This window comes from Phalacrocorax aristotelis, chromosome 2, assembly GCF_949628215.1.
Source record: "Phalacrocorax aristotelis chromosome 2, bGulAri2.1, whole genome shotgun sequence".
NCBI classification, from domain to species: Eukaryota; Metazoa; Chordata; class Aves; order Suliformes; family Phalacrocoracidae; genus Phalacrocorax; species Phalacrocorax aristotelis.
The window spans coordinates 76,817,969-76,831,249 of NC_134277.1; positions in this window are offsets into that span (position 1 = coordinate 76,817,969).

Below are 13,281 nucleotides of genomic sequence, written 5' to 3' on the forward strand. Positions count from 1 at the left end.
CCAGGTCTGTTTTTATTTAGAAGATGTATGCAGCCCTTAGCACGGAAGAGGCGGCCCACCCTGCTCCACACCATTCCCTGGTCGGGCAGCTGAGCCACCTGCAGTGGGGAACACCAGCAAGTACTCCCTGGGAGGCCATGGCTACCCTTCAATCCCCACGAGGAAATGGTATGTCACACCACAGGCACAGCTCAGGTCCACACCTTGCTAACCCTAGGTGGCCCTGCATACTTTTAGGCTACAAAAGGTAAATGCACGATAACTGAATTTGCTTTCAGGTTTGCAGTGCTGGTGAGCCCAGCTGCCTAAATGAAAGGGCTAGGAAACCAGAGGATGTGTTTTCACTGACACGACGCCTCCTTGGTGACAGTGGGAAATGGGGAGTTGTTATCTCCTCTGCAACAACATGTTCCTGTGTTGCTTTGAGCATAAATCACACCACACCACAGCATCCTGATCAGGTCCTACCCATGTTTCCTTCCAAAAGGCTCCTAGACTCTTATTATCCAATGGAAATTATATTTTACCTTCTGCTGTGATGCAGATGGGGTTGACCTTCCATCACTACCAGACAGCAAATTTAAAATTCGTATGCTTTGCCGTAAGTGAATTCATAATGAAGACAGGGTATGGATATGTTTAGGCAATTAAAATAAGACACAAGCCAGTTGGCTAAACTGGGTCATCTGGGCCATCATTTTTATGTACCTAATTATGCCTTCTGTAGAGAAATTTTGAAGAAAATCCACAATAATGTTCACTGCCAGACTCTCCTCAGATGTCTGAAGGTAATAAAAAGCCAAACGTTGCCATTTCTGCAGGAGGAAACTTTCCTTCAGACCCAGGTCTACCAAGTATGGTCACTGTGAAGTGGCTCAGGAGTTTCTGTATAAGCTGCAGGGAAATGGACAGCAACCAGACTGCCTTAACAGAGATAGCACAACTCACCAGATCCGTTCCCTTGCTAATGATAGTTGGGAAATACAAATATAAGCACTTGCATCAGTTTATTTTAAAGGCTGGACAGTGGAAAAGGGAAAGGAATCTACATTGCCAAGCTGGAGGTGTGTAAATATCACACCTTCCACTAGATAACTGGTCTGTGATAGCTGAGGTCTGGCACTATGTAGCTGTACAGAATCCTTCAGCCTGACCGAGTTACTGAGAAATTAATTATTTCTGGTCATGGTTCCATGGAACTAATAATCACTACTGCAATTGTGATGCTTCAAATGAAGGAGTCCACACTGGCACTGGTAACTGAGTGGCTCAGAGGGCAGTCCTGCTTCCCCCAAGAACAGATATTTTGGGCTCATATGCTGTTGGAGGTAACGTTAAAATAACTGTGACTTCCCAGTAGCTTCTTATTTATATTTATGGGAATTCCTGACATATGACTGAGTCTTATTTATAGCCGAAGTAGGAAGGTGTGGAAAAGCAGAAGATGCTTAACCTCAAGTAGTTGAGGTTTGCAAGGCACAAGTGGTGAAGCAGTTCTCCCCTAGTCCAGGAACATTCCTTCTCAGTCTGATTGAATGACAACTACTTGCATCAGCTTCCCCGTCTCCTGCATTTACTTTTCACTAAATTAGACCTGTTCAGTTTAATCTCAAAGTATTTTCAACACACATAATTATGACCTGTATTTTTATCACCAAGTCAAAAAAATAATAGAACCAATAACACGATTTTTCCTTATCAAAAAATCAAAACTATTTTTAAGCCCCCTGTGAGTTGTACACCTCCTACTATGATATTAACTCAGAAAACAAGGTAAATAAATATGGTAGAGACAATGAATGTGTGACGTGGAACACTTTGAATATCAAAGTCTGAAGCCTTGTAACACAGACAAGTTACAGTCTACTGACAAACTAATAACTGAGCTCTTGTCCTCACTCTTCCATGTCTTCAGTAGCCCAAGGAAAAACACAAACTAAGACCTTGCTGGACACTAGGATCAGCTGTTACGTATGTGTGTCCTCACCTGTGAACCAGCAAGCCAGACACACTTTGTTGCAGAAAGGAGGCAACCAGCCAGGTGACTCTCCTGTTACTCAGCTTGCTTTCTGCCCTTGCTCCCCGGCTCTCCTTGCCACTCCCTCTGAACACCTCCTAGGAACCTTGTTCTTACATGCTGCTGGAAAGGAAAGAAAAACAGCCTCCTTCTCTCTGCTCTTTGAACGAGTTCATTTGGGGGGAGGGAAACTCCTGCTGCTCAACACAGCATGGAGAACTATTTCAACTATTTCAGAGACTCAAAGCGCCCACTGTAGTCTTTTTTTTTTCCTTCCCCCAAACTCACTAACGCTCGGTGCACGTCTGATTTCAATTAATGCTGTCATGCTTTGGAGACCACATGGGAACTCATCTACAAGTGGGACTGAATAATGAATGGAACAAACTGGTGCATTCTTTCTATGCTGTCAGTCATGAAAGGTCTTCTAATTTAGTTACATCTTTCACAGTAAGCTTTGGGTCTTGCAAGGAAGACAGTGATAGAAAGTCATTTGTGCACTTTTATTTTGATTCAGTGACCTACAGTTTTAACACAATTAGGAAAAGTCAAAGGGTAAGACTGCAGCGTCTGTAAACAGGTATACACAGCAGAACTTCTCATAGTCCTCACATGACATGGGACTAGATTACTATTTAACAACGCGAATAAGCCATAGCCAAAATATTTCTTGTTTTCAGAAGAAATGCCAGCAAAGATCAGACTGACAGTTAAAAACCACAAGTTCATTTGAAATTAAAATAACACTTACAATAATAAAGTGTTATTCTACGGTTCCGTAGAGAAAGACACAAACTGAACAGTAACAAGCAATCTCTTTTTTCCTTTCCTTCCTGAGGCGTTTGCGCTGATACGCATAAAGGATGGTGTCACATAGCAACACACTGATTCAACATGTATGGTAGCAATACAGTTTTCTTCAGACATGTCTGCTGACGTAGAAGTATTACTCACCAGTGATTACTTCTAATAACAGACAGGAAATTAATTTCTCGTACTCACATGTGCTCACCTTTGGGTTTTTTTTTTAGTGAGGCTGTTCTGGACTGGAGTATAAGTTTCATTGGGAAAAAAAATTAAAGAGGCAACCAAAAATTAAAGAGACAGCTTTCAGTGAGAACAAAGCCTTTAATCTGGTGAATGGGAAAAGAATGAACCCATGTGCTGGAATTAGGTTGCTCAGGATCTGACTATTTTCCCTAAACGTGGTGCTCCTAACACTCAGCAGCAGGCATAATGCTTGGTGTAATACAAATAAATCAGCTTAATAAAGAGATAGATTTGACTGACTCCTTGGAAGAGCCTGTGGAAACACGCTCACAATACGCTTAGGAAGTCAAAATGTAAGGGGAAGTCCATGTATGTAAAAGAGACAAAAAACCCCAACACATTATCCTGAAACCTTCTTTTTCCCACTATAAAAAGACTAAGAACAACTTCTTTGAAACAAAAGCAGAGAGCAATGCTTTGGATTAATTAATTCTCACTAAAGCATCTGCGATCCACTCCTTCCAGGAAGGACAAATTTTGAACCGATCCCTGTGTGGACTGCTGGTTCAGAGTGCCATCTCATGGGGACACAGATAATCCTCTTTCTCCTTCGTCACAGATGCCCGCAGTTACTGCACCAGCTTCCTTTGCCAGGTGGGAACTATGACTCAAAATCACCTGCCTTACATTTGTCCTCGAAAAAAAGCACACACACTCACATTTGTCATGTTTACTCAGTCATTTTTTTCCATTTAGTGATATTTTCAAATCTTTGAAGTGCCACTCCCTAGTATTGTTTAGGTGAACGGATTCACTTTACTGAAACGACCTTACCATGGGAGTACTGGTACTGAGGATGTTTTCTCTACATAACCACAATTTATTGTGCTTGATTATTGATCTGTGGAGGTCCTCAACTAGTGAACTATTGGCAGCATAATAATCCATCAGTAGGTTCCTAACTGAGCGCAGGAGTAATTTTAGAGTTACCCTCGTTCACCTAGCAAAATAAAATCTGTACGGGGATAGGATTGCTCCTATAACTAGATCAATGTGGAAACTCTAAAGAGAGAGGAGATCACACTGACATAAGGTAAATTAGCAGAAGTACTTTTCCTAAGAGGAGCAAAGGGACCAAGCAGCCCTCTCCCTCAGACACCAAACTAGCTTTAACTCAGAGCTTCGGCAGTTTCTGGAAGGGATTACACCACCTTCACTGCCCACCATCGCAGACCTGGACTCTGACACACAGCTTCCCTTCCAGCTCTGTGTTTGTATTAATCCCTTAAGTGTCTCCTCATAATGCACAGAGGAAGGTGGTATGAGAACCAGGGATTTTTTCCCCTCTTTCATTCATTCATTGTCATCAGTACATGAGTCACTTTCTTCTGTAATCCAAGTAGTTATGTATCCGTGTGATTAATGTGGGTGAAGGCACACACTTTCCCAGAGTTGCTTAGTGCCTGAATGTATGTGTATTAAAGGAAAATAAAAACTTAGAATCAGCATTTGCTGAAGATTTCATTGGAAATGGGCAGTCTTCACAGGCTGAATTTTCTCCTGCTCTGCGTTTTCAGTGGAGGATGGAGTGAAGGCCTTTGTTGATCCCTGAATGCAGCTAAGATGAGGTGCAAACATGTTAATTCTTTTTTCTCCAGTCGGTATTTGGCAGATCTGTTACAGGCAACCGAATCACAGTGTGCATTCTTATAAACACTCCCTGCGCATTGTCTGTGATCAGTAAATAATGGAAGTTATAACTTCAAACATATCTTGACTTCCAGATGTAAAATCTTCAAATAATGGTCCAACACCGTTAAAAGCTAATGTAAACTGATTAGTGCGCATGCAAGCAAGGGAGCTATTTCCATATTCAGCAGTTGATTCAGCTCATACCACCACTAACGCAGAACCACTAGACTTGCATTGCAAAACACATAGAAAATAATATATTAGCCTATAATAGGAAAAGTATAAAGAAGTTGTAAATCACAATAAATGGTTCTATATTTTACAAACGAAAGTGCTAGGACTTGATAATAGAGTGCTTCCTTTTCACTTTCCCAGTTACATTTACCCATTTAACATACTGAGAAGTAGTTTTCTTCAGTCCTTCTGAGATCTAATGGTCCCATTAAGCTCTGTGGGGAAACTTCAGAGGATACTGCATGCGTACTCCAGCAAGCTAACAAACTTATTAGCACAATAACATTAACATTTATATAACAGGAGTAGGATGTAAAGAGGTAATTGGGTCTATAGGTACTTGTGGAAATGCAAATACCTATCCATCTCTCTATCTAAGGTCAAGATTCAAAGCCCACTCTGAAGATGGCTAACAACTTCAGTGGGTTTGGGGTAAAGTAGGGCAACAGGCTTGTTAGTGAGAATTGTATTGAAAGGTGTGGAGAAAGTGTTGTACATGTGGAAGGATTATAGACAGCTTATGGTAGTATAATAGCCTGTTTCAAAGAGCTTCCTGCTTAAGGTGAAAATTATTCTGCTAAAAGTAGCTTGGATGAAGAGAAAGTTAAATGGGCCCTGACGCCATCCACCCGAGGGTGTTGACAGAGCTGGCTGACATAATTGCAAGGCCACTCTCCATAATCTTCGAGAAGTCATGGAGAACGGGGGATGTCCCAGAGGACTGGAGGAAGGCAGATATTACCCCTGTCTACAAGAAGGGCTCGAGGGAGGATCCGGGTAACTATAGGCCCATCAGCCTTACCTCAATCCCTGGGAAAGTTATGGAACGAATCCTCCTGGGGGCCATCACAAGCCAAATGAAGCACGTGATTGGGAAAAGCCAACATGGCTTCACTAAAGGCAGATCATGCTTGACAAACCTAGTGGCCTTCTATGACAAAGTGATTTACCTGGTTGACATGGGGTGGGCGGTGGACATTGTCTACGTAGACTTCTCCAAGGCCTTTGATACAGTCCCCCACAGTCTCATCCTGGAGAAATTAATGTGTTATGGCCTAGACAAGTGGTCTGTGCAGTGGGTGGGGAATTGGCTGACAGGCCGCACCCAAAGGGTGGTGGTAAATAGCTCTTTCTCAAACTGGCAACCTGTCACTAGTGGAGTCCCCCAGGGATCAATATTGGGCCCATGTTATTCAATATCTTTGTAAGTGATATGGGTAACGGCATCAAGTGTAGCCTGATGAAGTTTGCTGATGACACCAAGTTGAGTGGGAAAGTAGACACTCCAGAAGGGAGAGCTGCTCCGCAGGGAGATCTGGATAGGCTGGAAGAGTGGGCCAGCAAGAACCTTATGAAGTTCAACAAGGAGAAGTGTAAGGTCATGTACCTGGGAAAACATAATCCGGGAGTGCAGCACAGACTGGGATCCACCTGGCTGGAGAGCAGCTCTGTGGAAAGGGACCTGGGGGTCCTGGTGGACAGAAAGCTCAACATGAGCGAACAGTGTGCTGCTGCGGCCAAAGCGGCCAACAGGATGCTGGGTTGCACAAAAAGGACATTGCCAGCAGAGATAAAAAAGTAATCATCCCACTCTACTCAGCACTTGTCAGGCCACACCTGGAGTACTGGGTACAGTTCTGGTCCCCTCTATACAAAAAGGATGTGGACAGGCTGGAAGGCGTCCAGAGAAGGGCCACCAGGATGATCAAAGGACTGGGAAGCTGCCATACGAGGACAAGCTGCGAGAGCTGGGTTTGTTCAGCCTTGAGAAAAGGAGGCTCAGAGGGGATCCCATCACCATGTACGAGTACTTAAGGGGCAGCTACAAAGAAGATGGAGACTCCCTTTTTACAAGGAGTCGCATGGAGAGGACAAGGGGGAATGGACACAAGTTGCTCTTGGGACATTCCGATTGGACACCAGAGGGAAATTTTTCACAGTGAGGACAGTCAACCATTGGAATAATCTCCCCAGGGAAGTGGTTGTCTCGGCCATGTTCAACACCTTTAAGAGTCATCTGGACAGGGTGCTGGGCCATCTTGTCTAGACTGCGCTCTTCCCAGAAAGGTTGGACTAGATGATCCCTGAGGCCCCTTCTAACCTGGGAGTCTGTGATTCTGTGATTCTGTGAAATGACTTCTCTATACAGTTTCTGCTCCTTTCCATACAGGACCTAATTAAAAGGCTTAGGGATTAATAAAGAGGGACCTAGGAGAGAAATGCTAGCCCAGAAATCTAGTACAGACTAGACTGCAGTAGCTGCACAGCCTGCTACTCCTAGTACAGCTGCTGGCCTTTGGTGGTTGTGGGACTTCTTGTGCTCCCCTGAGCCTGCATAAGTGAGAGGTGCAACAGTAAGTGTTTTACCACTGCAGTGCTCATCCCCCAATACACCACCACTGCATTTTCCATACTGTGGAAAGAGGGAACATATTGGTTGGAAGACACCTTGGATGGCCCCATTTCTTCCTATCCTCTCATGAAATAAAGAACCGTGAGAATTGTTTTGTATTTAAGGTCTTCTGTAGTTCTGAAGCAGAGGACATGTTTAGACCTTTACTTCTTAAAATACAATTTTGGAGAAAATGGCAAGACAAACCACCATTCAGAAGGAAAATTACTTGAAGGAGCTGCAGTATAGTCTAGTCCCAGTTCTCTTTCCGTTTATCTCCTTATTCAGACTGCAAGCCAGTCAGTAATGTTAGAAACAGCGCTCTCTACAGTCACACAGGCAAAAAACACTTCGAATTTAGCATGAGAATGAAGTCTGCTGGAAGCATATCAGTTTTAAAACTTACTCATGCAGTGTGACTCTCTGCTTTGCAACAGCTAAAATCAGTTATTTTGCTGTGTATTGGAATGGCAAAAGTTATTGCCCTGTCACGTGTGTAGAGGAGTCTGGTAATACTTTTTAAACTACCTACTGGATTGGAACCGCTTTTCTGCTTCTCCTTGCCTAACACAATTTAGATTTCTGGTACTCTGGCAACAGTAAAGACTACGGGATTTCTATTGCACAGCACAGCAGATTCCCAGAAATAAAATCTGGGTCAACTCACAGATTTGTGTCTTTAAGACAGTGAGACACAAGCTGTGACAACCAGCTGGCTTGAACCCTTGCATAACACAGGCTGTAGAACCTGATCTACCAATTTTATGAAACCCATGACGTCTCTTTGGATTACAGCATATATTTTGGAAAAATCTGGTAGTGATTAAAAAAGACCCCAAGGTGATGACAGTGTGTATAATATCCTTAGGAGTTGTTCCAAAGATTCTACGGGTCATCAAAATCTTAAATGAAGGCAATGTGAAGCAATCCAAAGTGCACAGTCCAAACATGAAGCTTTCTAAACTTGAAGAAACATTGGCTGGGGAACATTTTATTGATTTGCTTTTAACAATAAAATCTCTGAAGCGAGTAGGGCTGTAAGCCTGTTAAACACTGTGACTGTGGAAACATTTCAGAGAAAAATGCTGCTACACCAAACAACAATGCATAGAACAAAATCCCTCCCTGAACTCATGTATGGGTATAAGAGTTGGCAGTTCCAGCTGGCAAAATTGGATATCTTAAATGAACATGAGTCAACCAAGACAGCCCTGAAGCCACATCTGCTCAATTGCGCATTAAGTCCTCGTTGAACAGATTTTCTTCCATTCAGTCCCAATGAGTTAGCAAGACCTAACATATGAAATGCTATGCAGAGGAGACCTATGTCGAATGTTTGTCCTTGGCCTGTGTACAGAATACCAATATGAGTGTCCCTGTCTAGTGAGTTCATAATGAGGAAAGCCTCAGAAGTCCCCAGACTTATGCTGTACAGGGCAACTATTACCCTTGACGGCAACACAGACAAAGCTAAGAAAAATATTGTTTCAGGTTTCATTTTTGTTCCTGACAATTTCTGCTGGTACTCATGTAACAATAGAAAAAAGTCCTTAAATTCACTATCTAAATGTTGTTCAAAAAACAGAGAAGTAACGGACTGTATATTTAAGAAAATGAGCTACATTTTTATTTCTGTGCTTTGCCAAAAGATCAAGTAAACAGTTTCAAAATGTGCCCTCAGTTATAGCTGCAATCATTTTCTCAGGCTATTTCCTGATGTGCTGGATTAACCTCACTATGAAGTACAGGCATATACATCTGGAGTCATTCGATTGCCTAGAATAAAGTAACTTAGTCCAGAAGATAACACATTTCATACATAAAATCATAGTGCTTCTTCAAGCATTTACATATTTTGAGTTTCCAAGTTTAAAAACTAAACCAGAAGTAGAGTGAAAATTAACATAACTAAGAAATCTGAAGAGATTAGCTCAAAAGGTACAAATTCAATTTTTCTTTTTCAGGGAGGCACAACCAGACCCATTACTGTACTATGCCACAAAACATATTGCCGCCATCCATTATACACTTTGAATGTTTCCTCTGTGAAATGGATGAGCAAGATGAAGGCTTATCAGCAGGCTTCACATTCTCTCAACTCAGACTGTAAGAGCAGGAGATGGAAGAGGAAATGTTAGGTTTTGAATGCCAGTTTTGCAGAAATAGACAATTCAGCCTCCAAATTTGGCTTAAATTGGATTCTTCTCAACAACCTGTGACCCCATGACCCTGCCCAGCCATGCCAAGGCTGTGTCTGAACCTGCTTCCCCTCATGGGGGCTGACCCTGACCCCCACTCATCGGCCCACATCCCAGCTCAGCCTCAGTTTGTCTCCAGGGAGGTGCCCAATGCCCAGGGTTGGGGTTGCCCCGGTGTTCCCAGCTGCCCTGCTCCTGGCTGGGGTGGTGGGGGACAGGCCATGGCTGTGCCCTGACCCACCCGAGGAGCCACCTCAGCTCAGATTTGCTCGAGAACTGATCATTTCTATGGAACAAAATCTAAAACCAGTGGCTGGTGGTAACAGCAGCAGTGGGTTGTCCCAGCTGCAAACCACTGGATCTGGTGTGGAGGAAGGGGCAGGTGGCCCATGGCCATGATGTGTGGCCAGCGACACTCAAGTGGGGGAAGAGCCAGGCACGGAGGAAATCACTGCCCAAAGGCCACTTCTCCCTCCCCTGCACCTGTTCTGAGCCTGCAGGCTCTCCTAGAAGGGCTGGGTTTGTCCAGGGGAGCCTGTATCTCTCCCACTCACTGCGTTTACCTCCACAGACACAGGAGGAGGTGGGAAGAAGACACGTCAAAGCAGGAAGGTTCTGCTTTTCAGAGCAGGGCTCTATTTTCCTTCAGTTGCTGCTCCAGCTGCTGAAGAAAGGAGTGCAAAGACCAAGGGCTCTGAGAAAAGGATCCCTGACTTGTGGTGAAAATGCTTGCTTTGACACCTCAGGCCATGGGATGGGATACAGACACTGAGGACCACTTACTCCTCAAAATCCAGTGGTTCAGGTCTTGCCCTGAAGCTCGCGCTTGCCTCTAGTGCTATAGATGTAACAAGGCTTTATTTTGGCTTCAGTCTTTCTGGTACTGAGCACAGCTTTAACTCTTTTCTTCCTGTGCTCCATAGCTATGCAACACCCTCTCTGCACCCAGAGTCCTGAGTGCATTAGAAATAAGGGCTCTTAGGACACCGTCCTCCTCCACAATGCTGGCATGGTTTCAGTGCTGTTAAAAGTGGTTATGGACGGCAGCCATCCACCTGGCGTTACCGTAGCAGCAATACTCCCAAAGGCACTACGTTACAGGCAGGCACGTTCCTGAGGACAGCTGGTAGCTTGGATCTTAGAACAGCAGTGCTCCTACTTTTTGCCCCAGCATGTTCCCCAGCGCAGAGGAGGAGGCTTGCAGGCCATGTGGCCAGACTGCGTGCCTATGCTCAGCACAGCTGCATGGCACATCCATTGGAGGTCCAGTCTCAGATGTATGAGCTCAGTGTGTGTACACCAAACCGGATCAAGGTAACGTAACGGGATTTGGACAACCTGAATTTTTCTTGCTGGTTTTGTTACTGACAGCCTTTGTTACCTAGGTCAGATTGATCTTTCTGCATTATTTTGTCAGGTAGAAAAACATAGAAAAATACAGGTTATATTTTCCTACCTTTCTTCTCTGCCTTGTCTATCTGCACTGTTAAGTTCTCTAAGGCAGTGACTTCCCTTAACTGCATGGCTCTCATGTCATCTAGTTAATACTGAAGTCTCACTCTGGTACTAACATTAGTCATCTTGCCACGGTGGAGATGAATCACAGATATGAGGCCTGGCTGTGCTGCAGACATGACTTCTTATATTGACCTATCCATCTATTCTTGGCCCAAGGTGTTCACACAAGGTGCAGTGTGGACCCCTTCCTGCCATACCAAGAGATGGTAGCAGGAAACATTCTCCACAACAGCTTACTCAGCCTTAAGAAACACGGGAGGTCATGCGTGCCTGTGACACCTAACATCATAGCAATGTGATTAACAATTCCCCAGGCAACTAGGAGATGGACTTAGCCAAAGCCAATAGGTACCTATGATAACATCTTCAGTAGTTTTATTTTCACTACACTTAGTTGTACACATCATTATGATATGGATTCTTGGAATATGGTAACACAGGAACTTCAGCACTGGGAAGTATTAGATAATGTGACTGTACTTGTCCCTCAAATTGAAGTAATACCCTTGACGTGATACTTCATTAGCTTCTCTGGAATTTATCTTGATGTCATTACTCAGCATTCGGGCAGTCTTTCTGCAGGCAGAACTAGCTGCGAAGTCAAATTATAGTAGGAATACTGTATGAGTAAGACTTAAGTAAGGAGTACAAGATTTAGCCTGTTATCTGTAGAGCCACAGGCGCCTTTTCTGATTTTGTTTTTAAATCTCATTCACATTTGCAGACACCAGTTGTTTTTTCTGGAGTTTCAGAAGCCAGTTTAGTGTGACTGGAGAGGCATTTACTACTTATGCACCTGTGACATACTTACTGTTTTAGACCTAGGTCTAAAAGCTAAATATAACATTACAGATTTGAAAATCATAGGTACAGATGACACAGCCAGAAATATTAGTGACAGGAACATATCTGAGAATACTCTGTTACACTAATCAGAATGAGAAGGTAAAGACAGAAGGAAAATTATATCCCTGAGGAAGCAGTGTGTTTTAAATAAAAAAGAGGTTAAAAGTAGACTGAAGGCTCCATGATGGCATAATCGACAGTGAAAGGGTAAAAAGGATGTTTTTGCCTCATGCTTTGAAGACAGAATAAGAAAGAAATTGATATATGTGATTTAACCCACAGAGTTTTCTTGAGCACTTCACACCATTAATGCCATGCTTGGATCCTGATGACAACACAGCTACAAGTTTCCTTTAGAAATTAACAGCTCTCCCATCACTTGGACAATTTCAGTTGGTTTTTTGTGACAAACTCAATAAACTGTACGTTCTCCACCATCTCTCTTTACCATCTCATTTCTCAAAGCCTGATTACACAACCTGATTTTTGGCACATCGTCTCTTTTCACATTTGTAATTGAGCCAAGGAGAACAGCTCTTACTGACCTTGCCTAAAAATCGACCAAAGCATCCTCCAGCATGTGGAGACATGAGGACACTCACCAAAATAAACTGCCAACTAGATGATTTGAGGAAGAGATTACCACAACCTTCCCAGGTATAGGGGTGACTGGGTGCGCTCCTTACCCTCTGCCCAGAACAGGCAGCTTACTGACAGTATCAAAAAGGTTCAGTGAACTATTTTATCGCAAAACAAAATTGTAAAGTGACACTGAAATTATTAAGTCAAACTTACATTTCCGTTACTTGGAGGTAGTTAGAACAATGGGGTTTACTAATCAAGTGAAGTTTCACATACGTCCCTTTTTTGCCCTAAAGGAATTACAGTAGGACAGGGAAGGATACGGCACTAATTTAGCAGACGTCCATAAATCCATACAGCAAGTTTATAAGCCTGGTTTATATTTTGCCATGTGCTCTGAGTCACTTCCTCCTTCGTATTCTGTGGGCATCACACAGTACCCGAGTTTTATTACTAATGCACAGGTGAGCAACACTTGATGGCTCATGACTGTGTCCGAATTTATTAAGAGCTGTTTCTGCAAATTGAAGTGTTGGGCACTCCCATCAGGTTACGCAGAAGATGCTGCCGCTGGAGGCAACCAAACCCTGGGAGAGGGCAGAGCTGTCAGAAAATGTTTTACACTTGGTGTGAGGAGGGAATTAATTTTCCCCAAACCCTGGCAACGACCTTTTAATATTTCTAAGAAACACTCCCAACCTCACGGCACACTCCCGCAGATTTACACGGCCGCGCCAGAGGCACGCATGCGCAAAGCGCCCTGTGCAGTGGGGCGCGGCCGGCGCACGGCAATGACGTCAGGCGAGGTGCGC